Source organism: Macrotis lagotis, chromosome 3, assembly GCF_037893015.1.
Source record: "Macrotis lagotis isolate mMagLag1 chromosome 3, bilby.v1.9.chrom.fasta, whole genome shotgun sequence".
NCBI lineage: Eukaryota > Metazoa > Chordata > Mammalia > Peramelemorphia > Peramelidae > Macrotis > Macrotis lagotis.
Window position 1 is genome coordinate 74365062 of NC_133660.1, and position 22290 is coordinate 74387351.

Sequence of the window (22290 nt, forward strand, 5' to 3'; positions counted from 1 at the left end):
CCCACAAACTATCTATTGTAATCTAGCTTTCAAGAAAGAATGATTTGGAGCACTATAACTAAGACATCATTGGTGATGTAGAAAATGGCAAATTGGCGAGAACCTTCAAGGTAGACAAAGTTTAAATGAAAGTTTTGGGAAAAAAAGAGAGATTACTCCTTCATCCCTCCTTCCATTCCACTATTTGGAGCAATAAGATCCCTGATTTTTAACTTATCTTCCTAGAGACTTCAAGAAATGTCTCTATGGATGAGATTGGGGCATCTTTCTTGGTTAAAAACTGGGATATCTCATTCCTGTGAAAGAGTTTATTCATCCTGAGTATTTTCTATTATATATTAATCTAGTTTAATTTTTTGATTTCTATTTACTGTTAGCTTAGATAAATGGTTTTTCTCATTATTCACTATTTGTGATGTTTAGTGTGATTCCCATTTAGTGAGAAGAAATCAAGAGTGGCATATAGAAGCTGAACTTTTAAATGAAATCTGCCAATGATATTAGAGCCACTGTTGCTTTTGAGTCTAAAATATATAATTAAATCTTGCCCTTTCTTCATTTATTATGCATACTTGCAAGTCATTAATGGATATGAAAATTCTTATTAAAATTATGCATTTGCCCATCTCATTAGCCCCAAATTGAATCCAACTGGAGATGAAGAAAAGAATACTTCTCTCCTCAAATTCAGAAACAAATTCTTCTTCCCTTGATCCTGTTATAAAAATGTTTCTCAGATGCTTTCCCCACTTTCTGATTCCTTTCAGTAATTGAGAAAAGGAAAGTATTCATTTTCAGTTCCATGATATGATTATATCTTGAACTTTGTATATTTTGATGTAACATCTTTTAGATTTTATGCAGTATTGAGTTAGCTAACCATTAGGAATTGTATCATTCTGTCCCAGGTCTTTCCAAGGCACCTTTTCATATTATACAGTCATTAATATCTAGAAATAAGTTACACACATTCCATATTGAACACCATCTGGTTTGCTAGAAAGTTAACATCAAATAGTTAAATGGAAAACATAATACCTTAATTCTGTGCTATCAGGCATATGCTACATTTGGAAATTATTTTTCCTCTGGACTAAGTAAACTAGAGAATTGAAAGTAGGATAATATTTTAGATATACTTCATTAAGCAGGTATATTAATGACAAGGTAGATAGTAGTTATTTTTTGGTTCATGCACTTAATCACAAAATTCTGAAATGGAAATATAATTGTGTTAATGACTTTTTTGTATATAGCTCTTGATTTTCAGGATTCCTACACATACTTTTCATAGTATAGGTACATTAATGGCAACAAGCCCTCTAGTTATAGTGTGATAAGTCCATGAATCAAAAAAAAGCCCATAATGGTAATTTAATGGTCCTATATTTTAGAGTCTGTGCTGTCTTATATTGCTACTAGAATGAATTATAAAGGGGAAAAAAGATTAGGAATTTGCAACACTAAATAACTCAAAGAAATCAAGATGGAAATTTACATAACAGTGATTTATGAATGGATAATGGGAAAATTGCTTTGCCAAAGACTTCATAACAACATATGTCTTGGTCACTATATATTTAAGGATATGTTGAGTTTTCAGACATCATTAATACTTTTTATGCATGTGATTCCTCACAAAAGCCTGGCTATGAGAAAAAATAATTATAAGCCATGATAAATTTTATTGGGTTATTAGGGAGCAAAGTACATAAAACACCAAGGCTGAAGTCAGAAAAATTCATCTTTATAAGTTCAAATCTAGTCTCAGACAATTACTAGCTAATGACCCTGGGCAAGTCACTTAACCCTGTTTGCCTGTGTTTCTTCATCTGTAAAATGAGCTGAAGAATGATATGGCAAACCATTGAATCTTTGCTAAGAAAATCCCAAATGCAGTCACAAAAAGTTAGTTAAAACTGAAATGCCTGAAAAACAACACATTATAATATTAATACACATCTGTTTTGCTACATTGCTACTGAATTCATAAAAACATATTGTGTAAAATATGAACTTTTTAATATTTCATAGGTTTCTAAAATCAAATTGAGAAAATATATCCTGATTTTTAAGCTCAGAAACACTTTTATAAAAAGAATGTCTGGGGTGGCTGGGTCATGCAGTTGATAGAGCACAGGCCCTGGACTCAAGAGTCCCTGAGTTCAAATCCAGCCTCTAGGAATAATGACCTAGCTGTGTGGCCTTGGGCAAGTCACTTAACCCAATTGCATTGCAAAAACTAAAAAAAAAAAAATGCCTAATCCAATTTCCAAAGCTAGAGAATTAAGTTATTTAATTGGATACTTATGATATACAAGGCACTATTCTAGGTGATAGAGGTTCTAAGATAAAGAAAGCTTACATTCTATTTTAGGGTATAGGTGAGGAAGTGGGGATATATATATATATATATATATATATATATATATATATATATACAGATAAGGATATTTCTAAAAAGTAGAAAATTCCAAGGTAAAGGAGAGAAACAAAGTAGTCCAGGAAATATTGAGGAGGGAGAGAAAAGATATTTTAGGTGGGGTGGGTGAGGCTGAAGACTTAATGACAGAAGTAGCACTTGACTGAATGCTTGAAGGAAGAGAAAATTTTGATTTGCAGAATTTTGGAGGTAGTTCATTCCAGGCCTGGAAGTATGGATGCACAGAGTCAGGGATGAAAAAGTGAAGTTCCCCTGGTCCTAGAATTTTCTGTCTAGTTTGGTTTTAACATCATATGTCTAGTTTGGTTTTAATGCAATATGCCTCCAGTAAAGTAATATTAAATAAGACTGGAAAAGTATGTGATAGCTAGAATATAGAGGGGCTAAATCTCAAAGTTTACCTTTTATACTTTGTGCACTAGGAACCATTGAAGATTTTTGAGAAATAGGGAAAATGCTGATTCTCACTTACTCTTGTTCATTATTCAAGGACTGCAATGTCTTTTATTTCCTTAAAGCTGTTTACAACTACTAAGTGCAAGAATCAGAGAATAGTGGTTTTAGAGATGGAGAGCACCTTAAAGAATACAAAATCATTTCCTTTTTCATAAAGGAGAGAAATGATCCAACTCCAGAAAAAGAGAAATTAACAAATATCAAATATCAGGTGGTACATGAGCCATGCTGAGAGGAATCAAACAATAAAGATTTGGGAGGATTGGTGTACCTTATTTAGATGACCAAGAAAATCTATTTAGAAGACTAATTCAGATAAAGAGGGAACCAAAAGATGATAAGAATAATGGGTAAGTATAATACCTGATTAAGGGACAATGAGTTGACCAGACTGGTTTAGGCACAAAAGAAGGAAGATGGAAGTTTACTGAGAAGGGATTCTGAAAAGGTTTGTGTATAAAATTAAAATAGTTTGGCAGTAAGGAAATAATATTTTTTTGAAAAGATACTCCAGCCAATGCAATCTTCAACAAAAGTTTATTAAACTTTACACAAGGAATGATACTACAGCTGCAGGCATTGGATGAGAAAAACTATCTTCTGAATAATCACCAGGTCAAGGTCATAGCTTCATCATGCCCACATCATGATTTATATCTTGCTGAATCATTATAAAACATTTATGGTTATAAAAATAAAATCCTTCAGAGAGACAGACAGGTAGAGAGATACACACAGAGAAACAGAGAATAGAGAGTAGAGAGATGGACAGCTTCCAAGATAAAGGTAAAGTTTAGGGTCTCTAGATTTTAAAGGGGAATTGCTAAGGAAACAACTTGTGCAAATAAAATTTTAAAAGGAACATTTCATCTACTTGATAGAAAGAAACTTTCTCCAGAAAAAATCTGAAGCTGTAGTTTGGGCAAATTTTGAATATGCTAAATACAAGTCATTTTATTCATTAAAATAGATCCTGAGGACTTTTGCTTTTTATTACTTAATCTATTTAGTTTTTTCCCTTGCCCTTTATAGATGAATATGACTGAACTTCATTTTCTTTTTTCTTTCTGTCTTTATTTTCATCTATATGCACATGTATATTTTTAAATTACAAAATTTCCTTCCACCCTCCCCTTATCTGCAAACAGGCAGGGTAGCATTGTATAAACATATTTTTGATAAGCATGTTTACAGATTAGTTATTTCCAGTATAAGGAATTAGGATTAAGGAAAAGAAATACATAAAAGATAATTTTTTTAAATTGTTCATCAGATTCTGAAGGGTTGTTTGTATGAGTGTGTGTGTGTGTGTGGGGGGGTGTTTTATTTTGTTTTCTTTTGTTTTCCTCTAGATGGGGATAACATTATCCATAGCTGGTCTAATACAGTTGTCCCAGCTCTCTTAATTGCTTGAGAGGAGCTGCTTCTATCAAGGTTGTTCATCTCACAGTGTTGGTGCTGATGTGTACATTGTTCTTTTGGTTCTACTCCCTTCACTAAGCATGAGATCCCATAAGTCATTCCATGCCTCTCTAGAGTCTGACCATTTTAGGTTTCTTATAGAACAATAGTATTCATATATCATAACTTGTTTAGTCATTCCCCAATTGATGGGTATCCCCTCAATTTCTAGGTCTTTGCCACCTCAAAAAAGAGTTGCTATGAATATTTTGGAACATGTAGGACTTTTCCCTTTCTTAAATAATTTCTTCTGGATAGAGACGTAGGATTGGAATTGTTGGGTCAAAGGTTAGGAGCAACTGTTCTATTGGGCATAGTTCCATATTACTCTCCAGAAAGGCTGGATCCATTCAAAACTCCCCCAGCAATACATCAGTGTCCCAATTCTCCCATAACCTCTCCAACATTGATCACTTTTCCTTTTCCTCATCTTGGCTAATCTGATGGGTGTGAGGTGGTACCTCATAGTTGTTTTAATTTTTCATTTTGCTAATCAATAATGATTTGGAGCATTTTTTTCATGTGATTATATATGGCTTTAATTACTTTGTTTGAAAACTGTACATATCCTTTGACCATTTATCAATTGGGGGTGCAGTGAGGTGGCACAGTGGATAAAGCACCAGTCCTGGAGTCAGTAGGATCTGAGTTCAAATATAATCTCAGACATTTAGGAATTACTTAGCTATGGGACCTTGGGCAAGTCCCTTAATCCCTCTCCTTCTAAAAAAAAAAGAAAAACAACCATTTATCAATTGGGGAATGACTTGTGACCTTATAAATTTGATGCAATCTTTATATATTTTAGAAATGAGAGTTTTATCAGAACTCCTAGTTGTGAAGATTATTTCCCAGTTTTCTGCTTTACTTCTAATTTTGGCTGCATTGAGTGTATTAGTGCAAAATCTTTTCAATTTCATATAGTCAAAATTATTCATTTTCAGCTTATAATGTGCTCTAATTATTATTTGGTCATAAATTAATACCCTTTCCATAGATCTGATAGAGTATTTCTTGGTCTATTACCATTCATCACCATTTATTGTTCTTTAGGTCCAAATTCTATACCTATTTTGACCTTGTTTTGGTATAGGGTGTGAGATGGGGATCTATGTCTAGTTTTTGCCATACTATTTTCCAGGTTTTCTAACAATTTTTTGTCAAATAGTGAGTTCTTATGCCAGAAGCTGATGTCTTTGCATTCGTGAAACAGTAGATTGCTGTAGTCATTTACTGAGGTTTCCTTTGAATCTATCCTAATCTACTGATCCATTTCTCTATTTCTTAACCAGTATCAGGCAGTTTTGATGACTGTCACTTTATAGTATAGATTTACATCTGGTAGAGCTAGGCTACCTTCCTTGACATTTTTTTTATCAGTTCCCTTTCTATTCTTGCCCTTTTGTTGTTCCAGATGAAATTTGTTACTCTTTTTTCCTAGCTCAGTAAAGTAGTTATTTGGTAGTTTGATTGGTATGGCACTGAATAAGGAATTTAGTTTGGTAGAATTGACATTTTAATTATATTAGTTTGACCTAACCATGAGCATTTGACATTTTTCCAATTATTTAGATCTGACTTTATTTGGATGAGAAGTGCTTTATAATTGTGTTCATGCAGTTTCTGGGTTTCTCTTGGGAGATAGAGTCCCAAGTGTTTAATGATGTCTATAGTTATTTTAAATGGAATTTCTCTTTCTCTTTCTCTTGAATTTTATTGTTCATATATACAAATACTGATGATTTATGAGGATTTATTTTCTATCCTACTACTTTGCTGAACTTGTTTTTTCAAGTAGTTTTTAGATGATTTTCTCGAGTTCTCTAAGTATACCATCATATCATCTGCAAAGAGTGAAAGTTTTGCTTCCTCATTGCAATTCTGATTCCTTCAATTTGTTTCTTCTCTTATTGCTACAGCTAGCATTTCTAATTACTATATTGAATAGTAATAGTGACAATGGACATTCTTGTTTCACCTTTGATTTTATTGGAAATGCTCCAAGTTTATTCTGATTACATATATTTGTTGATGTTTTACATAGATATTATTTATTATTTTAAGGAAAACTCCATTTATTCCTAAATTTTCTAGTATTTTTAATAGGAATGATATTGCATTTTATCAAAGGGGTTTTTGGGTTTTTTTTAAGATTTTTCAAGGTAGTGGGGTTAAGTGGCTTGCCCAAGGCCACATAGCTAGGTAATTATTAAGTGTCTCAGACCAGATTTGAACCCAGGTACTCCTGACTTCAAGGTCAGTGCTCTATCCACTGCACCACCTAGCTGCCCCTTATCAAAGGTTTTTTCAGCATCTATTGAGATAATCATATGATTTCTGTTGGTTTTGCTAGTGATATGTTTAATTATGTTGAGTGTTTTCCAAATGTTGAACCATCTCTGCCTGCCTGATATAAATCCTGCCTGATCATTGTGTATTATCCTAGTAATAATTTGCTGTAGTCTCAATGCCAAAATTTTATTTAAGATTTTTGCATTAACTTTCATTAAGGAGATTGTTCTATAATTTTGTCTGTTTTGGTTCTTTCTGGCTTAGTTAACAGTACCATGTTGGTGACATAAGAGTTTGGCATAACTCCTTCCTCTCCTATTTTTTTCAGTAGTCTATGAAGGATAGGAATTAATTGTTCCTTAAATGTTTGGTAGAATTTACTTGTAAATCAATCTGAACTTGGAGACTTTTTCTTAGGGAGTTTATTAATGGTTTCCTCGATTTCTTTTTCTGAAATGAGGTAATTTAAGTAATTTATTTCCTCTTCTGTTAATCTGGGCAGTTTGTATTTTTGTAAATATTCATCTATTTCACTCACGTTATCCAATTTATTGGTATATAGTGCAGCGAAATAGCTCTGAACTATCTCTTTAATTTCCTCCTCATTGGTGGTTAGTTCATCCCTTTTGGTTACCTTCTTTCTTTTTATTTAAGCATATTAACCAAAGGTTTATCTATTTTACAGACTTTTCATAATACCAACTCTTAGTTTTATTTATGAGATCAATGGCTTTCTTGCTTTCAATTTTATTAATCTTTCCCTTGAGTTTCAGAATTTCTAATTTGGTATTTAATTGGGGATCTTTAATTTGTTCTTTTTCTTGTTTTTTTAGTTGCATTCATAATTCATTCATCTCTTCTATCTCTATTTTATTCATATATGAACTTTGTTTTCTTAAAAATGATCTACAGCCTTTCTGCCTGCTCGATCGCCATGGCTTCCGTGAAGAAATCTGCGATGAAGGGCGGCAAAAAAAAAAGCAAGTTCTCAAGTTCACCCTTGATTGTACCCATCCTGTGGAAGATGGGATTATGGATGCCGCTAATTTTGAGCAGTTTTTACAAGAACGAATCAAAGTGAATGGAAAGGCTGGAAACCTCGGTGGTGGAGTTGTAACCATTGAGAGAAGCAAGAGTATGATAACCATGACATCAGAGGTGCCCTTTTCTAAAAGGTATTTGAAGTACCTGACAAAGAAATACTTAAAGAAGAACAATCTATGTGATTGGTTCCGGGTGGTGGCCAACAGAGTTATGAATTACGGTACTTCCAGATCAACCAGGATGAAGAGGAAGAAGAGGAGGAAGATTAAACCCTTTTGGGTCTGGATACGTTTTGTATGTGATCTTGAATAAAACTTGAACCAAAAAAAATGATCTACAAAATGGGGCAGCTAGGTGGCATAGTGGATAAAGCACTGCCCTTGGAGTCAGTAGTAACTGGGTTCAAATCCGATCTCAGACACTTAATAATTACCTAGCTGTGTGGCCTTGGGCAAGCCACTTAACCCCATTTGCCTTGCAAAAACCTAAAAAAAAATGATCTACATTACTTATTGGCTCCCAAACTGAGACTAACCATCCCCAATTAGAAAGGAAGCAGAAAAATGTTCACAACTCTAGACAATAGCTTTAAATCATAAATATTTTTATAACCCAATCTGATCTACAAACTATCCATAATTTGGAATTGAAAGCCAGATTGAATTTTACTGTGCACTCATTAAAGCACATTTAGAACTGACCTATAGTTGATGACCAGGTGGCTAAACTTACCTGCTAATCTATGTAGTTCAGAGCCCCCTTCCTTCATAAACTTAATGATAATCTGGCCAGGAAAAAAAAATACTTGGGGAGTTATCCCAGAGGACTGCTATCAACATCAAACAAAGAAAAATGTCTCTCTTTAAGCCTTAGTTGTAATACATTTCTCACAGAAGCAGCTCTTGAGTAACACTGTGGTGAGGATGATACTTGCTTTATCATAAATACCATTTTCAGAAGGTTTTAAACATTGGCTTTAGGCTAATACATGCCTGCCCAGGTATCTCTTTGAAAGAAAGCTCTTTAGGAAAGAGATTTTTACATTTATTCACCAGTTTTGTTTTGCTTAAAAAACCAATAGCAGCAGCAAAGGCTCCTGTAGTCTATATGATTATGGAAACCACCTGCTGAGCCTGGTATCAGGGCATCCATTCCCTTCTCCTTCCTTTACTGAATCAACTGAGGTGGGCTGTTCATTCTTCTAACTTTATAATGGAAACTTATGAAACCTTTTGGGATAAAATGAGGATCATTAAAAAAGGCAGGACATTCAATGTGGCTAAAGATACATTTTCATATCTGTCCCTCACACTTACTCAGATTAATGGTTTCTATTCTACCACAAGTACCATATGTAGGTAAAGAAAAATAAATAGGTTACAAGTTAAAGAGTTAGGGGAAAGCATGTTTTAAAATGCCTGTATCTAGGATGGCAGCACTAATATTTGGTTATGGGTTTTTTTCACTCTGTAATTCTATTTTCATAAGTATAAAGGAAAGGTCAATTTATCTTTCATTAATGAAAAGTGTTATGAGTACACATTATTTCTATTCAATTTTAAAACAAAAGACAGAGTCTCTGACTGCAAGTATTTATACTGCCAGTGTGACCTTGGGAAAATCCCTTAAACATTCTGAGCCTATGAAAAGAGGAGGTTAGACTTAATGATTTCTTCCTTCCAGCTCTTGAGGCTATCATACTACACTTTAGTAGTCTCCTGAACTCAAGAGGTCTTTAATCTTTTTCATCCATGGGACCTCTATGGCAGCCCAGTGAGATCTGTGGACCCCTTTCCTATTTTTTTTAAATATATAAAACACCTAGGCCTATAAAATAAGCCAGTTATTCTGAAGCAAAATTATAAAAACATTAAAATAAAACCCAAGTTCATAAAGCTTAAATTAAGTTGACCAAACAATACTAATTTTTATTTTCTAAATAAATAAGAAGAAACTCAGAAATATTAAGTAATTTAATCAATGTTGTATTTATTTAAATTTATTAAACACATAATGGACTTATGTTTATTGGATACGTTTTAGAAAATATATGATTTTCCAAACAAAATGTATAAATTAATTTTACGAATAATGATAAAAGGAAGTTGTTTATATGGGGTGAAATTGACATACCAGGTTATCAATTTCAGGGAACATATGAATGGGACACAAGTAACATATAGTAGACTTCCTAAAGAAAAATCTATCCAGTCGACATACCACCCTACAAAAATACACCACAGAAGTTTGTAATTGTTCTAAGAGAATCAGACTTGAAAAGTAGCCAAATGATTTCAGTCTACTTTGAATAGCTAGGTTAGCACTCCTGTGAGCCACAAATGATTTCAAGAGTCTTAGGTTTTCATCTGAAAATGGGAAAGTCAATTTTGACAAAGGATAAAAAAGAACAATTGGCATGGAGATAATTTTAACTGACTAACATACAGTTTAGGGTTTTTAAGAATACAGTGGAAGGGAATTAGGGAATGAGAAATGAGTGGATAATTCCTTAATGTGGCAGGGAAGCTCTGCTCTCTACTGGTTCCTCTGGAGAACACCAGCCTGGATACAGACTGAAGAATGCTAGGGCAGACCCTTTCCTCCTCCTTTTATTCCCCTAATCAGCTTGTCCTCCCCTGCTGCTCTTCAATAGTGGGATGGTTTGGAATCTCGTTCTCCAGACCTATTCTTCCTCCCCTGAAAAGAGGCTTGCAAGTCTAGTCTAGTTTCCCACTGGTCACTCTGGGAGGGCTTCCTGGTCATGTACAATAAGTGGCCTGAAAAGTCACAATTCTTTTAGCTTGAACTCCTTGGAATGTGTCTCCTGATTCTTGCAAACATTTTTCTTATCACAAAACTATTATTCCTAAGCATTTCATTTTTAGCATCTTTCCTGGGTTATGGGCATCTTTAGATGATCTGGCCTCCAGTGGGAAGCTGACATTTCTTCAGGTCCAACTATGGTGACAAACTCAAAACAAGCACATGTTAGGAATTATCACCATCAAATAAAGTTTCACAGATTAAAGGTTGTAACATAGTTTTTAAAAAAGGAAGAGAAGAGGCTCAAGAAAATTGAAGGGAAAAAAATCTCCATAAGCTAAAAGGTGAATCAGATAATGGCTATTCTAAGTCTTCCAGGCAAAAATTTCATGTTCCAAAGTAAGTGTGATCCAGAGAAATGGTGAGGCAAACCATTTGTACTAAATAGTAGGAAGTAAAAAATAAAAGACCAGGAATGTTCTCTTCAAAAACAGTTCAGTGACAACAACAACTACAGAATCACAGAACACGTTACAAGACATTTTCTCAGAATGGTAATGAACTTGGTACATGAGAAGGAACATAACGAAGCCACTGCATAATTGTAATTAGCCAAGTTTCTTTCTTTCTAAAATATAATTTTTGACCAAAAGTGCAGGTATAGTGTAGGGAGGTTGAAAAGAGGTATTTGCAATATATAAATATGTGTGTGCATGCTTTAGTTGGTATTACAAAGGCACAATAAGGAAATTCTTTCTACCCTTGAATATTTTTACTCTTTGTAGTCTTAGGAAGTGGCCTGGGCACCACAGAGTGCTTAAGTAACTTGCAGAGGGTGACAGGTAGAAAGTAACATTGGTAAGATTTGAATCCAGCTTTTCCTGGGCTGCTACTAGGTCTTGCTGGCTCTCTGTGTATATATTACTTTTTTTCTGAACTCATTAATTTTTTTCAGGTTTGTCAAGAAGATCTTAAAGATCTGTTAAAATTTCCTTCAGTCTTACATAGGAGAGTTCAAGACCAAAACAATACCTTGTGAATGGTATTAGCATCTCAAAGTAATTGTACAGAGGGATCATGCTAAGATATTAAAATGGCAGTGATAATATTTTATAAGACTGAATAGAGGAAACAAATGAAAAAAATATATTAGGTCATTTACTATTAAGGTTTTTTTGCATCTGAAGGTTTTAAGGGTTGGAGAATATTTCAAAATGAACCTCTGTTAGCAGCTAGAGGCTGTTTGATGATTTAATGGATAGGGCAATCTTGATGAAAGTGATTATAGATATAGCACATGAAAATAAAGAGTTACAAAGATGAGAAGTAGGGAAATTAATAAAATGAAAAGAAATATAAAGGCATTTTCAATAAAATTAAGAAAAATTATAGTAAGGATCCTAGAGAACAATATATAGTCTGAATTGATAAGAAAAAGGTAAGGTAGTGGTTAGAGATCTGCTTTTGGAAAACCTGTGTTCAAATCCTGTGTCTATCATATGCTATCTGTGTGATCAAGAAAAAATATGCCAAGTTCTCTGAGGTATGAGAAAGAGGGAGGGGGAGGAAGAAACAAAGAGAAAGAGACACAGAGATATAGAAGCAGAGACAGATATTTCTATAATTTAATTGGTTCTATAAAGTCTCCATAAGGAAATTATTTCTACACTTGAATTTCATAGCTCTTAGAAAGTTGCCTGGGTACCACAGAGAGATTAAGAAACTTGCAAAGGGCCCGAACCAGTAGAGAGCATTGCTAATATTTGAATCCCGCTTTTCCTCGATTGCTATTATGTTTTGTTGTCTAGAGACAGAGGCATGAACAGTCAGAGAAACACAAGGGGAAAGACACAGAGAGAGGAGAAGAAAGAAGGGGGGGGAAGAGGAGGAGAAAAAGAGGGAGGGATAGTTAGAGAGGGAGGCAGAGAGACAGAGACAGTGAGAGTAAGAGAGAGAAAGATCGATATCCATTTAGTACCAGTGGAAGAAGATAACCAACTGAGAATGCCTTACTTCCATGAAATAAAAGGTCCAGTTTCCCCTTCCCTTACATTCCATTTCCCAGTTCAGTTGTAAATGTTCCATTTGAAATAAGCATGTGGGAGTTTAGAGGGCTGGAAAGGAAAGGAGATTTTTTTTAATTAGGAAGGAAAATATAATGATACAATATGAATGCAAATTTATGAAATGCCAGATGTGATTGTTATTGAAAGAACTGTTCATCTCAAGGGAGGACCAAACAAAAGAAAAAGAACTTAAATTCTGGTATGAGGGGTTTTTTTATTTTTAAGTTTTGGGTTTTTTTTTTTAGGTAGATATGAGGAAGGACTTCTTGGTATAAGAGAGTGCTAAACACTGGGATATGTTACCATAGGAAACTATGTTCTTCTCTGAAGATTGTTAAGAATTGATGACAGCTTAGGTATACTTCTGCCTGAAGGCAGAAGGACTAATTGGATGACCTCTACTTACTAGTTCCTCATGTGGAGAGTGACACGTGAATTCTCCCTGGAGATGGGCTATAGCAGCTCAGGGCAGAATAGACCAAGGTCCAGTAACTTCAATGCTCAAGTGTCATGGAAAGTGTCCAAAAGTAGCATGCATTTGTCATGAACATTTAAAGAAAAAGTAACTTTATGTTTTACTACAACAATTGTCATCCTTAAATTATAATCATTTATACTCTATAGTGTTCTATACACTATACACGATAGTTTACATTGCATAGATATTTCAGGAATTGTACAAAAACAATAATATCTAACATTTATATGGTGCTTACTATTTACCAAGGCACAGTACTATGTGCTTTAAAATTACTAACTCATTTATTCCCTATAGCTACTATAGGAGTTTTTTTTTTCCTTTGAGAGTATTTCATTTACCCAATTTTTAACTTTCATTTTTATAAGATTTTGAGTTCCAAACTTTTCTCCCTCTCTCTCTCTCTCTCTTCCTTTACCTCTTCCAAAATTGGTAGGCAATTTGATATAGGCTATACATGTACTATTATTTAAAACATATTTTCATATTAGTCACAACTGTTAAAGAGCAAACATCAAAAGAAAAAAACATGAAAAAGAATAAAGTAAAAAAAAAGCATGCTTCCATCTCTATTCAAAATCCACCAATTCTTTATATGGATATGGATAACATTTTCCTTCTTAAATCTTTTGTACTTGTCTTAGATCATTGTGCTGCTGAGTTATTCATAGTTGATCCTCACACAATGCTGCTACTATTTGTGTACATTGTTTTCCTGATTCTATTCACTTTACTTTGTATCAGTTTGTACAAGTTTTTCTAGGTTTTTCTGTAATCTGCCTGTTCATCATTTCTTATTGTACAACAGTATTCCATTCCATTCACATACCACAGGATCTTCAGTCAATTGATGGGCATCTCCTCGGTTTCCAAAATTTTGACACCATGAAAAGGTTCTTTTTTCCCTTTTCTTAATGATCTCTTTTGTATACAGTTGTATCAAAGGATATGTATAATTTTATAGCCCTGTGGTTATATTTTCAAATTGCTCTCCAGAATGGTTAGATCCACTCACAATTCCACTATCAGTGCATTAGAGTCCCAATTTTACCATATCCTTTTCAACATTCATCATTTTCCTTTTTTGGTCATATTAGCTAACCTGATAGGTGTGAGTGATACTTTAACATCTGTTTTAATGTGAATTTTTCAAATCAAAAGTTATTTAAAGCACTTCTTATATGCCTATAGATAGTTTTGATTTCTTCATCTGACAACTGCCTATTCATATCCTCTGGCCATTTATTGAGAAGTGTCTTGAAATCTTATAAATTTGACTCAGTTTGGTATATATACTTAAGAAATGAGCCTTTAATCAGGGATACTTGCTATAAAGATGTTTCCCATTTTTCTGCTTTTCTTCTTATCTTGGTTAAATTGGCTTTGTTTGTGTAAAAGTTTTAGAATGTATTACAATGTATAATGCATTTCACATTTGGTAATGCTCTCTTTCTCTTGTTTGGTTATGTATCCATAATTCAAGTAATTTTCTTGGGAGTTTGGATGTAATGCCACTTGGCATATATATTTAGTATTGATGCAATTTCATTCTCTATCATATGGTTTCCTTCCTAATATCTTTTAATTAGTTCTATTTTTGCTGTTGCTTTGTTTGGAATCAAGATTGCTACCCCTGCTTTTCACAGTTCAACTGTAGTGTAATAGATTCTATCATAGTTTCTTAACTTTATATTGTGTGCATCTCTCTGCTTCAAGTGTGGTTCTTGTAAACAACATATTGTAGGATCCAGGTTTTTGATCCACTCTGACATCCACTTCTGTTTTATGGGAAAGTTCAATCCCCTCATATTCATAGTTATGATAACTGTATTTCCCTCTATGCTACTTTTTTCTCCTATTTGTCCTTTCTCTCCTTTCACCCTGTTCCTCCTTGACAATGCTTTGCTTCCTGTCACCTCCCTCCTTCTGACCTATCTTCTATAAGTCACCCCTCCCCATTTCCCTTAATATCTTCATATCCTACTTTCCTATCAAATAAGATAGATTTCTATATTCAACTAATTGTGCACATTATTCTCCCTTTGAGCAAATACTGTTGAAAGTAATATCCAAGCAATGAGCAATACCCATCCTCCAATTTTCCCCTCTACTATTATAGGGTTTTTTTACCTCTTCATGTGAAATAATTTACCTGATTCCTCTTCTCTCTTCCTGGTACACCCAATGTACTCATCTTTCTCATCCTATATCTATGTCATTCCCTCTAAATTCACCTTATATCCAGAACATTTCTATGTATATTCCTTATAGCTGTACTACTATTAATGGTACAATTTGAAGAATTACAAATATCAAATCATTACTTGATATAAACAGACAAATTTCAGATTTAGAAATTAAAGTTAGCTATAGTCATAAGGAAAAAAAAAACATCCAAATCACTATCAGTTAGAGAAATGCAACTTAAAATAACTCTGAGCTACCAAGTCACAGTTATCATATTGGTTAATATGACAGAAAAGGAAAATGATAAATGCTGGAGATGATTTGGGAAAATTGGTATACTAATTGGTATACCTGTGTATTGATTCAAACATTCCGGAGAGAAATTTAGAATTATGCTCAACGGGCAACCAAACTGTGCATACGCTTTCATCCAGCAATAGCACTTATAAGGACTGTATCCCAAAGAGATCTTTTAAAAAGGGGGAAAAAAGATCCACATGTACAAAAATATTTATTGAAACTCTTTTTGTGGTTGCAAAGAACTAGAAATTGAAGGAATATCTATCAGTTGTAGAATATCTGAATAAGTTGTGGTGTATGAATGTAATGGAATACTATTGAACTATAAGAAATTAAGAGCAAGCAGATTTCAGAAAAATCTGGAAAAACTTATATGAACTGATGCTGTACTAAGGGAGCAGAACCAGGAGAACATTGTATATAGATGCTAGTCACTTGGGCTGGAATTTAGTTTTGTACTCCACAGGCCAACATTTTAAGTATTTTGATATTTGTTGTTAAGTATTTGATAATGTTGAATTTTAATTTGAGGGTACTGATCAAGAGTATTTTTTTGTTCTCAATGATGCTTTAACTTTCCATTTCATTGGTGTGAGTGCTATCTGAAAATACTGATACTGACTGCAATCCCTCTTGTCTCAAAAGATATTGGGTTTGCTTTTTTGTTTTTTTATGATGTTTTCTGTTTAATTAAGGATTGTTAAAAGATGATTCTGAAGTTAGCAAGGTTGGTTCTAGGATGAGAAACATATGGAACATCAACCAATCTGTATCCATTATATGTTCTATGTATTCCATAGTTCCCCCAATACAGTCCTCGTACTCTATTGATTCTTCATGGCATGGAAAGGATTATAAGATATTGAAAACTAATGCAGAAGAGTTTCTTCCAACAAAAAAATCTGAGCATAGATCTTATAAGGGATAAGATGCTTGTAGCCTTAGTACAGTCTAAGTTCAAAGAGATATATATCATCTGAATTGATAAGCCACAGAATGATGAGTCACTGACACTGATAATTTTCTACATAAAGAAAAACTATAGTTTGTCAGTAAAGACACACCAAGGCATGGATTTTTGACCATAATGGAGTATATTATGGTATATATATATATATATATATATATATATATACACATATTATGGATGTGAGAGTAATCACTTTGGAATTTACTTTTTTTCTCTGCAACTTAGAGATTTAGAGAAAGTTTCCTAGGACACTGAGATGTTAAACAACTTATTCCAGCTAGTAGGAGTAGGAAGTGTTGAGGCCAGATTGTCTTCTTCTCTAACAATACCTTACTGCATTTCATATAGGCATATATATTTTATATGTACATATATAAACATTATATAAAAGTGAATAATAATATTGATAGCTAGTATTTATATAGTGCTTAAAGGTTTGCAAAGCACTTTACAATTATCTAGTGTTATCTTCACAACAACCCTGGGAGGTAGGTAGGTAGTATCATGATCTCCATTTTTAAAATGATGAAACATCACCTATCTCAATACACAGAAACTATATAGATGACATAAACTATATAAATAAATATCTATACTATATCACTATACAGAAACTATATGAAGTTTTATATATATGTATATATTTGCAGAAACACTATGTATTTTATTTTCTTGTGTGTGGATATATACATGCATATATATAAAACAAATATGATACATTAGGATGGAGGAGATAGAATATTAGATTTGGAATGAGAAAATCTACTTTGGAGTCAGGAATAGGACATTAGTTTGTGACTTTAGAGAGGTCCATTAAATTCTATGAATTTTTATTTCAATAATTGTAAAATCAGGGTACATTAGTGATTTCATAAGGTTGTAAGAAAAATGCAGCATAAAGCAACATTTAAGTGCAAATTATTATTATAAATATGATTTATAATAAGTTCAACTTTTCAAATCCAAATTTGTTTTTCAGTCCTGTTTTTATTTTTGTATGTGTGTTAAACTTATTTGATATAGTAGATAGAGTGCTAGTCCTGTTTTCAGGAAGATTCATCTTCTGGGGTTCTTGAGCAAGTACTTTAGGACTTAGTACTGGGGCGGCTAGGTGGCATAGTGGATAAAGCACTGGCCTTGGAGTCAGGAGTACCTGGGTTCAAATCCAGCCTCAGACACTTAATAATTACCTAGCTGTGTGGCCTTGGGCAAACCACTTAACCCCATTTGCCTTGCCCTAACTGATGAGAGCACACCATGCTGGGCGGTCCTGTGCCAGTGTCTCCCATACTATACGATCAATTCTAAAGTTCCTCAATGAGACCTTCAGGGTGTTTCAGTATTACTTCTTCTGACCTCCCTTGTGAGCACTTGCCCTTTGTGAGTTCTCCATAAAAATAGTTTTTTGGCAAGCATACATCTGGCATCCTAACAATGTGACCAGTCCATAATAGTTGCCCTCTCTGTAGTAATGTTGGAATGTTTGGCAGTTTAGCTAGAAAAAGCACTTCAGTGTCTGGTATCTTTTCTTGCTGGGTGATCTTCAGAATCTTCCTAAGACATGGCATGCCCTCATCAGTGAGGGTGTTGCACTCTCTGAGGAAGTCAAAATGGAAGCAGCTCAAAGGAAATGTGATATATGTAAATTTAGAGTATCCAGGTATTCACATGGACTATTTGTGCCCAACCTGTGATAGAACATTCCGAGCTTTTACTGGTCTGATCAGACATAGTCAGACACAATGTAATGTCTCAGACATAGTGATGTCATTTTGGTCTTCTTCAATAAGGAAGGACAAGGACCAATCAATCTGAAGTCAAATTTGAATTCAGTGAGATGAGTCTTCTTGACTTCAGGACTGGTCCTTTATGAATTGTACCACCCAGTTGCCTTTTTATTTTAATATGTGTTATATTGCGTTGGATTGTAAATCATAAATAAAAAATCTAGATTCAAATTTTCAATCCAGATTAAAAACTCAAAATTCAAACTCATGATGAAGTATTTGTCAGTGAAAGGTAAGAAAAACAGTTATGAACTGAATTGGAATTCAAGCTCTAGTCTTTCTTTGTGGCTTTGAGTAAGTTACTTAACCTAACTAGACCCCAGATTCCACATTTACAAGATAAGTTTTATGTATCTCATGACCACTAAGGAATCTTTGAATTTTAAATCTATAATTCTATGGTCCTATGTGGAGAAGTGCATTAAGATTGGACCTGTAGTCAGGAAGGTTTGAATAGCTGTTGTGTCACCCAGCACATTATTTAGAGTCTTAATGTCTCCATTTCCTCAAATGTAAAATGGGAATCAGATTAATATGTAACTTGAAGAGTTGTTGATAGAATCAAATGTGATAATGTTTGAAAAGTGCTAAACAGATTGACACATAGTAGGTACCTAACAAATTCTTCTTCCTTCCCCTCCTTTTCTATCCCCTTCCCTCAAGGTTAAGAAATAGTAGTGGTGGGGCTGATCATAACTCATCTGCTCTGCCTTTATGTCTAGGGATGTCCCTCCCCACATCTTTTCCTCAGAATCTGCCATTTTGAATTATCTCTAAAGAAATGTTTCAAAAAAAGAGGTCTCCTTTTTGTATTACTACTGGAAGGGCACTTACCTCTGTATAAAGGGTATGCAAATTTATATTTTTCTGCATAAATTGACAAGGAATTAGGGTAATTACCTAATGTGGTAGCTGTTGCTCAAAATTGGACCATGATCAAATTTAGGTTGTCCTTACTTTTGTTTCTTTGTGGTTGAATGTTAGTAAATGTCCTTTGGTAAGGAGATCAACCTTTAGCTAAGACATTTTGGGGAATTTATGTGCTTCCATTCTGTAATAACTACTTTTTGTTAATTAAATTTTTGGGCAAAAACATCGAAGGAAATCTTTATTTTGTACTTTAGTACTTTTTGTACTTTTTTGTACTTTTCAGCATTTTGTACTTTTTGTACTTTTCCGAATAAATAGATATTCAAACTGATCATGTTGAAGCTGTTGTTTTTTTCCCTCTACAATAGAACCAACAAGTTTTCTCGAGTTGTCAATGCTGTATGCTTTCTGGAAAACTTAGAGCAGTTTGAGTGGAAGAGTAAGATAGTAGGTTTAAGACACTTGTTCTTCTCAGAAGAAAAGAAAAGAACATGGGAAGCTTATTCCAGGGTCTATTAGGAAACAAATGTGGCAGGTATTCCCTTGAGCAAAGAAGCAGCTAGAGAAAAAAATGCTAGAAGCTACTGAAATAGAACTCTAAATGTGAAAGGAAGGAAGAGAAGCCCAAGCTGAAAAGGAAGGATACAAAAATGACTACATTGTCTATAGCAGAGTGAAAATTGGTTTTAGTCAATATACAGCATTAACTGTAAAAATATGGTAAGAGTAGAAGAGTGCTGCATTATAAGAGAACAATTGAAGGATACCTGATTAAAACTGACACAAACCCACAGATCCCTATGAATTAATTCCACTGCCTTCCCAACATTCATACTAAAGGAATGGAATGTAGTAATGAATGAAGAATAATATAGGAAATCCATAGGGTATCATGGGGTAAGTAAGCCTGATTGTAGTACTGTACTGGAAAGTTTTTGATAATCAAGATACATTGGATGACACGTTGTAGGGACAAGAAGAGAAGCTGCCAGGAGGTAGGAAAAAGCAAGGGCAGGACCGAGATAGGGAGAAGAAGATCACCCCCCCCCAATATTCCCTTGCCTCCAATCAAATATGTTAACCACAATTTCTATTTAAATTAAATTATCGTTGTTATCTCTATCATATCTCTATCTCCAACTGCTTTTGTTATGCTCTACCTGGATTAGGAAAGGAAGAGAAGAGGACATTGAGCTGGCACCATGGTAACAGGCTATGCCCTACAAGAATAAGGAACTTGCCTCTACCTCCAAGGACTCTTGCACTTCTAAACTTATGAATTTAACAGAAGTGTAAAAATTTGTACATTCATTCATCCATCCATCCATCCATCATCCCTCTATAAGCATATTCTTTATCCTTTTTTAAGTTTTTAAAATTTTATTTAAAGCAATAGGGTTAATTGACTTGCCCAAGGTCACACAGCTAGGAAATTATTAAGTATCTGAGACTGGATTTGAACTCAGGTCCCCCTGACTCCAGGACCAGTGCTCTATCCACTGCCCCCTTGCTTTATCCTTTTTATGGTGAATTAGATGTTTAATACTTCTTTTGGAGGAAAAAACCCTTCATTTTAATTGCTGTGGCTTTTGAATTTTTTTCCCCTTGGAGTTACTGACCATAGTTTTTAAAGGGGGAAGGGAACTTTCCTTTCCTATACTTACTTTTAATTAAAAAATTCAATTCCATTTGACAAACATTTATTAAGCAGTTACTCAGCACAGAGCACTGAGGGAGGCATTGGGAGAAATAAATAGCATAAACCTCATAGGGGTCAAAGCCATAAATGTCACTCATATGCCAAAATAGTATAAGCTGCACTCTTAGTAATTTAGAAAATAACAAACAAATAGATATCTATTGGTTGAAGAATGGCAGAATAAAATTTGACTAGATTATCATAGAATGATACTACAATATAGGACATGACCCTACAGTTCCTTTCTTTCCCCATAATTTGGAAATGACCACAAAAGTTGAAATCAATGAAGTTTTCAGAGGGATGGTAACATTTACTGAATATCCATTATATTTCTGATATTGATCTAAGGAGTATAGGGAAAGAAGGTATCTCTCTCTTTTAATTTCACTTATATACAGTAGTTTCCAATTGCTTTAGAGAAGCAGGAAAAGTTTGGATGTCTTACAATTAAGGTAAGAGATTTTTCTTTACTGAAATAAAAAATAACTAGTCCTGAAAATAGTTTTTCCCCTTCTGATACCTCTGGTTGACTAATTATCCTTTGCCAAATATCAAAAATAGAACGATATTCAAGACCCATCCCACCTCTAAAAGGATTATTTTGTGATGCTTTCTTAGAATTACTGGTTGCATGAAATGACACCAAATATTTTAACAGCACCCTCAATAGAATATATTCTAGAGGCTTGATTTTGCCCATAAGCTACCCCTCAAATGAAGTACAGGAAATTGGGCATTTACAGTCAAATGATTCCATTTTTATTTCATATTTCCCCTTTGAAATATTATGATGTAGTACTACAAAATTTAGGGAAGCTCAATGACACTTTTTCTCTTTGTATAAATCAAGTAGAAGCTTGAATACTCACTTTATTCACCAGTCCTGGGTATGTTTCACTGCCTCTGCTAATGTGACCTTCACATGCCAGTATTTGATAAAGGATAGTATATTTTGATGGTATAAAGGATAATATATTTGATGGTATAAAAGTAGAAACAAATTTTCTGTCTTCTGTCAAAATCCAAAACCACCCAGAAGGTCAGGGGCATCAGGAAAACAAGTGGAGGTTATAAGAAAGGACTACTACCCACCATATATAGCATCAAAGGATTGCAATCTGCATGGGGTAAACGGAATGCCCTTACCAATTTCACAGTTCTTTTGATATATTCAACTAAGTAGGGTTCAACCTTTAGAATTTTTTTCACATCTAGTTTTATCCAAAAGATATTCAGAGTAATTGGTCACAGAGAATAATTATCAGTGAAAGAAAAGACTACTAATATTTTCACAGGAAACTGACAGATCACTAAAAGATTCTGATAAAATGGTGGTTATGAGGAAAGTACATTAGCAGTATCTTCTAATGAGAAAAAATGGTGAACTTAAGAATTAATACAAAACTGCTTAGAATTCTGCTTCTGAGAATATGTAACTGTGAACAAGTCATTTGATACCTCTGAGGCTGTA

General features: G+C 34.0%; 1 protein-coding gene and 1 pseudogene across 1 annotated transcript in view; one reads left to right on the forward strand and one right to left on the reverse strand.

Moving 5' to 3' along the window:
* TENM3 (teneurin transmembrane protein 3) overlaps positions 1-22290 on the reverse strand; it is a 3314517-nt gene that overhangs the window by 1958522 nt on the left and 1333705 nt on the right. The gene's annotated exons all lie outside the window — the stretch shown is intronic.
* Positions 7587-8011, forward strand: LOC141517658 (large ribosomal subunit protein eL22 pseudogene; annotated as a pseudogene).